The following is an 8,771-nucleotide window of genomic DNA, read 5'->3' as shown; positions in this document are numbered from 1 at the left end:
AGTCGGCGTTGTTCTGGGCTATTTTCGTGAACAGATCCTGTTAGGATCGCATGGGAGAAGGGAGAGAAAGCAGTCGATGTTATTCAGGAACAGATTTCTACAGCGCGACCTGTCACGTCAGAATCCACAGATTTTACGTGCGCGCTAGACGTTACGTTAGTGGAGGTAGACCAATTTATCTATTTTCCCGCTATGACATCATTGTGACTTATATCTATCTCCGAAATCTTGGATCCGCAGTCTTGAATAAATTTGGCAACAATGGAGAGTGGGGCCACACCCCTGTAGTTCCACTACTGCTTGTAACCGATGCATAGCTGCCCGTTTACTGTAACCCTCGCACTCTCACAGTGAAGATGCGACAGAAAAATTGCTTTGCGATTGCATTGTACAGGCTCCCTGCCGACCTCCTCAACGAGACTAATGTCACCCTCCGGAGTGGTCTCGCAATTAGGCAGGTGCTGCGCTATTGCATAAGTGCCGCGGACATTGTCTGAGTCATTCTGCTAGTCTACACCTATGACACTGTTTTCGCTACGGTCAGCGCATGGAATCTCTCCTGCAAGTTCAGTAGTTTGTATCTGTTGCACCACTGCCTGTTTTCTGTAACCCTCGCACCCTCACACTGATGATGCGACAAGAAACTGCTTCGCACTTGCATACTACATGCTCCATGCCGACTTCTCTGCAAGAGAGTAATGCCATCCTCAATAGTTGTCTGACCATTTGGCAAGTGCTGAACTACTACATAAGCCTCGAGGACATGGTCAGAGTAATTCTGCTAGTGTACTTCCATGATCCTGGCGCCGCTACACTCACCGCATGGAACCTCTCCAGGGAGTCCAGTAGCTTGTAACCGATGGACCGCTGCCGTTTACTGTAATCTTCGCTCACTCACATTGACGATGCGGCACAGAAATTGCATCGCGATTGAATACTACAGGCTGCATGCCGACTTCTCTCCTAGAGACTAATGCCGCCTTCAGGAGTTCTCTCGTTATTAGGCGGGTGCTGGGCTTCTACATAAGCGTCGAGAACATTGTTGGAGCCATTCTGCTAGTGTACATCTAACAAAATTATCAATCACTGTACCTCAATCGTTCAATTTCTTAGAGTTTTACGATTGGAGCCCATTTCCTCGTACGCACCCATTTTTACTTTTTCATCACACGATACCTCTTTTCCGCATAGCAACGTCACTAACGTGGTTTATGTACACTACACGCACTGTCGCTAATGGTGTCGGTTCCCTATCTGCAGCCAGCCGGCGTGGCCGAGCCGTTCTAGGCGCTACAGTCTGGAACCGTGCGACCGCTACGGTCGCAGGTTCGAATCCTGCCTCGGGCATGGATGTGTGTCACATCCTTAGGTTAGTTAGGTTTAAGTAGTTCTAAGGTATAGGGGACTGATGACCTCAGCAGTTAAGTCCCATAGTGCTCAGAGCCATTTGAAGCAATTGAACCCTATCTGCAGTGTAGGAACGCACGCACGCGCTAACACGGCACAGAGCCGAATGCCTTTATACCGATTTCCACCTTCCACCACGGGGATTGTTAATCTCTTGTCATGCACTGTACTACTGACATCGAATTCGATACAGCTGACAGCATATGTCGGTATACTGGATCTCATGCTATTGCGTATACATTGTGCACAACTATTCCGGCCGACAATATTAATTTTCCTAACAATATCCATGCCTTTACACGGAGTTCCACTACCGTAACTGTGATGTGACTCACTTAGGACTTGGTTCAAAATGGTTCAAATGGCTCTGAGCACTATGGGACTTAACATGTAAGGTCACCAGTCCCCTAGAACTTAGAACTACTTAAACCTAACTAACCTAAGGACATCACACACATCCATGCCCAGGCAGGATTCGAACCTGCGACCGCAGCAGTCGCGCGGTTCCGGACTGAGCGCCTTAACCGCGAGACCACCGCGGTCGGCTCTTGTCTGTAATCAACTCTGTGGAGAAATACCGATGCCCAGAGGACGTGTCCCCACGAACCTGCGTCTTATTTTAATTTTGAAGTCATTTGCTGATTAGAAAATTCCAAGTTTGTACCAGCTCTTTGTGCTACATAAGAACTTTAATTTAGCTGAGCGTTAGGACGGATTTCTGCTCAGTCTTGATGAGGGAGTACAGCGAGGTTCCGTTAACTTTCATGCTATAATAGTGGGACGGACACGCTTTAAAAAAAAAAAAAAAAAAAAAAAAAAAAAAAGGGAGAGATAGAAAAGAAGAAGTCCGATGGCACATTCATTCCTGCGCAGCTTACGTGGCTTGTAGGTCGTGCTCCGATGGAGAAACTGATAAACAGATCTTCCTGAGAAATTGGAGATGTTTCTCTAGCTCGTCGGATGCCTCGGGGGAGGGTTCTAGAAGTTACTGTTAGCGTTCTCTCGGCAGAAGGTCGCTAAATAAGGTGTAGTCCAAGACGCTCTCCTCGAAGTATGTATTGTCGCGCAGAAAAGCGTGAAGGAGGACTGCTCAATAAGGACTGCGAAACAATATGGGTGAGCTGCCATCTTGGTAGCTGGAGTGTTGGTAGGTAGCTTCTGGGGAAGCGAGGAGGATCTTTGAGATAGCTTTTGGGACACTGAAAGTGCACGCAAATATTTGTGTAATTGTATAGTGTTCAGTCGGATTGCGTTGCAAAGTTATAGAAATTATGAAGAATAATTTCGTTGCTGAATGTGGTCACATGGAAGCTGGGGGTAACTGGGAGCAAAGTCAATGTTGAGGTTCACACTTAAACTTTTGTTGCCGCACAAATCAGATTCTTGTCGGATGCCAGTAGATGATTGATGGAAAACCGCAGATGTTGCTACCGTACGGAGCTGCTCCAGCCTGCACGCTGAAATGATAGGAAACATGTAATCGCAAGCATGGTTAGCGATGAGCTGTGGACCGCAGAGTCGTTGATAGCTGTATCAGTATTATATGCCTCCTCTTTCGGAGAATAGTTAAATTATGGGACGACTTAGAGTCATTGTTTCAGTTCACTTGAGCGTCCGGTTCGTTCTTTCATTACGACTTGGTTTCGGAATGGTCCCTCTTGTTATTAACTCCCGAAAGTTTAGCACCAACTTGTCTCCCTCCGTTTGTCTCATACATGCTCCTCAGCTTTGTTTACTATAGTATCAGCGCTCGCTCTCGTTTCCCATACGTTTCTTTAATGGAACAAGTCTCGTGCTTGCATGATAATGTCACCTACAACACAGTATCCTCATTGCACAGAGTACTCCCACACTGATCTTACTTTCACTTAGTTTTCACTCAGGTGCGAATGTGCACAGGACAATTAGATGAACTAAGTTACCATTCTCTTACTGTCAGACTCCATGTGAATTAGCCAGGAGAGTGTTAATCAATGTCGAAGTTTGCAATGCTTCCCTAAAACTGCCAGTTTGTCTGTCCCAAATAGCTGGATTTAATTACAAGAATCACAAAGGTGCCATTTGTGAGCAAAGATCTAGCAGTCATCATTCTAAGGCTTGCTTACGATTCGATTAATATCCCTCTCTTAAATTCATGGCTTGAATGATGCATTTCTCACGGCAGTTACACTTATGGCTGACGAAAGATTCAAAATTATGAGAACAGAGGTTGGAACGTCTGATGACAGAAGGTACTGATATACTCATATAGGCCAGAAACTATCTGCTGTTAACTACTCACAAGTTTTGTCGTTTATAATCGCCAGACACCTCCCACGACTTGTAGTACCATTAATCACAGTAAATCAAGAAGTACGTTTCGTCAGAACTCAAAGGGTATTCGGGAGAGAAGACACAGTATCGCCAAAACTATTCTCAGTAGTGCTAAACTAATCATAAGGCACATCGTAATTCTGATGCAGGGTTTGTTCTCCACCTAAACGAATGAAGAAGAAATACGTCTTAATCGAGCATTTCTGTAGCACCGTTGTTTTGTTATTGCAACTGTACTGTTTGCATTGGATGCAGACACAAAGAAGACTTCATAGATCAAGTTAGAATTTAGGAGTGAAACTCTTATACAGGGTGGTCCATTGATCGTGACCGGGCCAAATATCTCACGAAATAAGCATCAAACGAAAAAACTATAAAGAACGAAACTTGTCTAGCTCGAAGGGGAAAACCAGATGGCGCTATGGTTGGCACACTAGATGGCGCTGCCATAGGTCAAACGGATATCAACTGCGTTTTTTAAAATAGGAACCCCCATTTTTATTACATATTCGTGTAGTACGTAAAGAAATATGAATATTATAGTTGGATCACTTTTTTCGCTTTGTGATAGATGGCGCTGTAATAGTCACAAACATATGGCTCACAATTTTAGACGAACAGTTGGCAACAGGTAGATTTTTTAAATAAAAATACAGAACGTAGATACGGTTGAACATTTTATTTCGGTTGTTCCAATGTGATACATGTACCTTTGTGAACTTATCATTTCTGAGAACGCATGCTGTTACAGCGTGATTATCTGTAAATACCACATTAATGCAATAAATGCTGAAAATGATGTCCGTAAACCTCAATGCATTTGGCAATGCGTGTAACGACATTCCTCTCAACAGCGAATAGTTAGCCTTCCGTAATGTTCGCACATGCATTGACAATGCGCTGACGCATGTTGTCAGTCGTTGTCGGCGGATCACGATAGCAAATATCCTTCAACTTTCCCCACAGAAAGCAATCCGGGGACGTCAGATCCGGTGAACGTGCGGGTCATTGGATGGTGCTTTGACGACCAATCCACCTGTCATGAAATATACTATTCAATACCGCTTCAACCGCACGCGAGCTATGTGCCGGACATCCATCATGTTTAAAGTACATCGCCATTCTGTCATGCAGTGAAACATCTTGTAGTAACATCGGTAGAACTTTACGTAGGAAATCAGCATACATTGCACCATTTAGATTGCCATCGATAAAATGTGGGCCAATTATCCTTCCTCCCATAATACCGCACCATACATTAACCCGCCAAGGTCGCTGATGTTCCACTTGTCGCAGCCGTCGTGGATTTTCCGTTGCTCAATAGTGCATATTATGCCGGGTTACGTTATCATTGTTGGTGAATGACGCTTCGTTGCTAAATAGAGCGCGTGCAAAAAATCTGTCATAGTCTCTTAATTTCTCTTGTGCCCAGTGGCAGAAGTGTACACGACGTTCAAAGTCGTCGCCATGCAATACCTGGTACATAGAAATATGGTACGGGTGCAATCGATGTCTATGTAGCATTCTCAACACCGACGTTTTCGAGATTCCCGATTCTCGCGCAGTCTGCTACTGATGTGCGGATTAGCCACGACAGCAGCTAAAACACCTACTTGGGCATCAACATTTGTTGCAGGTCGTGGTTGACGTTTCACATGTGGCTGAACACTTCCTGTTTCCTTAAATAACGTAACTATCCGGCGAATGGTCCGGACACTTGGATGATGTCGTCCAGGATACCGAGCAGCATACATAGCACACGCCCGTTGGGCATTTTGATCACAATAGCCATACATCAACACGATATCGACCTTTTCCGCAATTGGTAAACGGTCCATTTTAACACGGGTAATGTATCACGAAGCAAATACCGTCCGCACTGGCGGAATATTACGTGATATCACGTACTTATACGTTTGTGACTATTACAGCGCCATCTATCACAAAGCGAAATAAGTGGTCCAACTAAAACATTCGTATTTGTACACGAATATGTAATAGAAAATGGGGCTTCCTATTTAAAAAACCGCAGTTGATATCAATTTGACGTATGGCGGCGCAGTGTATCGTGCCAACCATAGCGCCATCTGGTTTCCCCCTTCAAGCTGGACAAGTTTCGTTCTTTGTAGTTTTTTCGTTTGATGCTCATTTCGTGAGATATTTGGCCCGGTCACTATCAATAGACTACCCTGTAGAGGCTCGCTAAATTAATATAAGATATCGAAATAAAGTGACGTAGATTATCAATGAGAGCAACGAGTTGCACAGAACGAGTGGAGGAACGGGATCAGAAACACGAGAGTAAAAATTGTCTGCAGTACTTTTGGTAAACTAAATGTGTTGTACTCTTCAGTCTAAAGACGGGTCCGATGCAACATTCCACGCAAATCATTTCTATCTAAGGCCTTTCATCTGCGTTCAGCTACCACGCCCTACATGCATTTGAGTCTGCTGACTGTATTCGAGCAGTGTTATCGCTGTGCAATTTTTGTCACTCTCACTTCCCTGCGTTACCAGATTGACATCTCAGGATACATGCTGTCAACCGATCCCTTGTTTTAGTCAGGTTCTGGCGCAAATTTATTTTTTCCCCATGTCGATTCAGATATCTCGTAATTTTTTACTAGGTCTACCCATCTAATCTTGAAAATTCTTCTGTAGCTATCCATTTGTCTCCTTTTCTGAACTATTTATCTTCCACGTTTCACTACCGTGGAATACAACACTACAAAAATACATGCAGCGAAGAAATTGTAATATTTAAATTTGTGTTATATGTTAATAAATATTTTTCAAAAATGCTCTTTTTCTGCCAGTACCGTTTCTGCTTTGCCTCTGTCAGTTATTTACCTTCACAAATAGCAAAACGTATCTACTACTTTAAGTGTCTCCTTCGCTAATGCAAATCCCTCGGCTTCACCAGATTTAATTCGACTACGTCCCGTTACCATCACTTTACTTTTGTTTATGTTCATCTTTTAATCTTTTCTCAAGGCATTATCAGTTCTGCTCAACTGCTTTTCTAAGTCCCTTGCAGTGTCTGACAGAATTACAATGTCATTAGCAAACGTCAAAGCTATTACTTCTTTTTCCTGGACTGCAATTACTTTTCCAAATTTCTCCTAAATACGGTTTTCGAACTGAAAGCCCCATTGTGCTAGCACCAATGCAGGTTATCAGTGTTGACTTGGGGCAGAGTGACACAGTCTTTGAATGGAAAATATCTTCCAAAAATGAAGGGTTACTTGGCTGGCACTGACCTCTGGGAACCACTAAGAGAGACGTAAAAATAAGCAAATACAGAACAGACTGGACTGGTGGTCACAACAATGAGTGTGGTAAGAAAGGCAGCGAAATACACCTGTATTGCTGATGCAGCAAGGCACGGAAACGTATGCAATGGAGTTTATCGAATAATGTGTCCCAAATGCACGATGACATACGTTACTCCTCGGAAGGTGTAATATTTGTGTCAGAGCTCTCTTCCTGGTCTGCTTTGAACGAACTGCTAGTGACTCCATAGTGCCGCATCGATCTGCTCATACTGGTCGCACTGCCGAGTAGTTTAACGTGCAAAGCGGGCAGCCGGCATCACAGGCTGACGCCCGCACCTCAGCTGAGGGCCGGGACATGCGGAGCGGCGACGGAACTGAACGACCGACAACATACTCATCGGCTGATCCCTACGTCCACCAAGCCGCCCACAGCTACACTGGAGAAGGCACTTTATACCTCCCGTCACCGGCTGGATGCCACGCATGCACACCACCAGACGACGCTAAATTCACTCGACATCTCTGCCTGCGACTGTGACTGGCTGGCGCGTTTTTTTGAGCACCCGTAATTCTAAGCTTCGCCCAGACTCAATGAATTTTCCAACACATATGGACACCAATACAGCGATTAGTGCAACGCAGTTCTTGCGTGTCAGTGTGTTATCACACTGTATCAACATTCTAGATGGTTCAAATGGCTCTGAGCACTATGGGACCCAACTGCTGTGGTCATCAGTCCCCTAGAACTTAGAACTACTTAAACCTAACTAACCTAAGCACATCACACACATCCATGCCCGAGGCAGGATTCGAACCTGCGACCGTAGCAGTCGCACGGTTCCGGACTGCGCGCCTAGAACCGCGAGACCACCGCGGCCGGCAACATTCTAGACTATTTGTCACTACCGAGAATATTGATCTCATTGTATATACACTACTGTCCATTAAAATTGCTACACCGTGAAGATGACGTGCTACAGACGCGAAATTTAACCGACAGGAAGAAGATGCTGTGATAGGCAAACGATTTACTTTTCAGAGCATTCACACAAGGTTGGCGCCGGTGGCGACACCTACAACGTGCTGACATGAGGAAAGTTTGCAACCGATTTCTCATACAAAAACAGCAGTTGACCGGCGTTGCCTGGTGAAACGTTATTGTGATGCCTCGTGTAAGGAGGAGAAATGCGTACCATCACGTTTCCGACTTTTATCGTATCGCGACATTGCTGCTCGCCTTGGTCGAGATCCAACTACTGTTAGCAGAATATGGAATCGGTGGGTTCAGGAGGGTAATACGGAACGCCGTGCTGGATCCAAACGGCCTCGTATCACTAGCCGTCGAGATGACAGGCATCTTTTCCGAATGGCTGTAACGGATCGTGCAGCCACGTCTCGATCTCTGAGTCAACAGATGGGGACGTTTGAAAGACAACAACCATCTGCACGAACAGTTCGACGACGTTTGCAGCAGCATGGCTACGGTTACCCTTGACGCTGCATCACAGACAAGAGCGCCTGCGATGGTGTACTCAACGACGAACCTGGGTGCACGAATGGGAAAACGTCATTTTTTCGGATGCATCCAGGTTCCGTTTACAGCATCGTGATGGTTGCATCCGTATTTGGCGACATCGCGGTGAACGCACATTGGAAGCGTGTATTCGTCATCGCCATACTGGCGTATCACCCGGCGTGATGGTATGGGGTGCCATTGGTTACACGCCTAGGTTCGCACTGACGGCACTTTGAACACTGGACGTTACATTTCAGATG

This window comes from Schistocerca piceifrons, chromosome 8 (assembly GCF_021461385.2).
Source record: "Schistocerca piceifrons isolate TAMUIC-IGC-003096 chromosome 8, iqSchPice1.1, whole genome shotgun sequence".
In the NCBI taxonomy this organism is placed as follows: domain Eukaryota; kingdom Metazoa; phylum Arthropoda; class Insecta; order Orthoptera; family Acrididae; genus Schistocerca; species Schistocerca piceifrons.
This window is presented reverse-complemented; position numbering follows the sequence as displayed.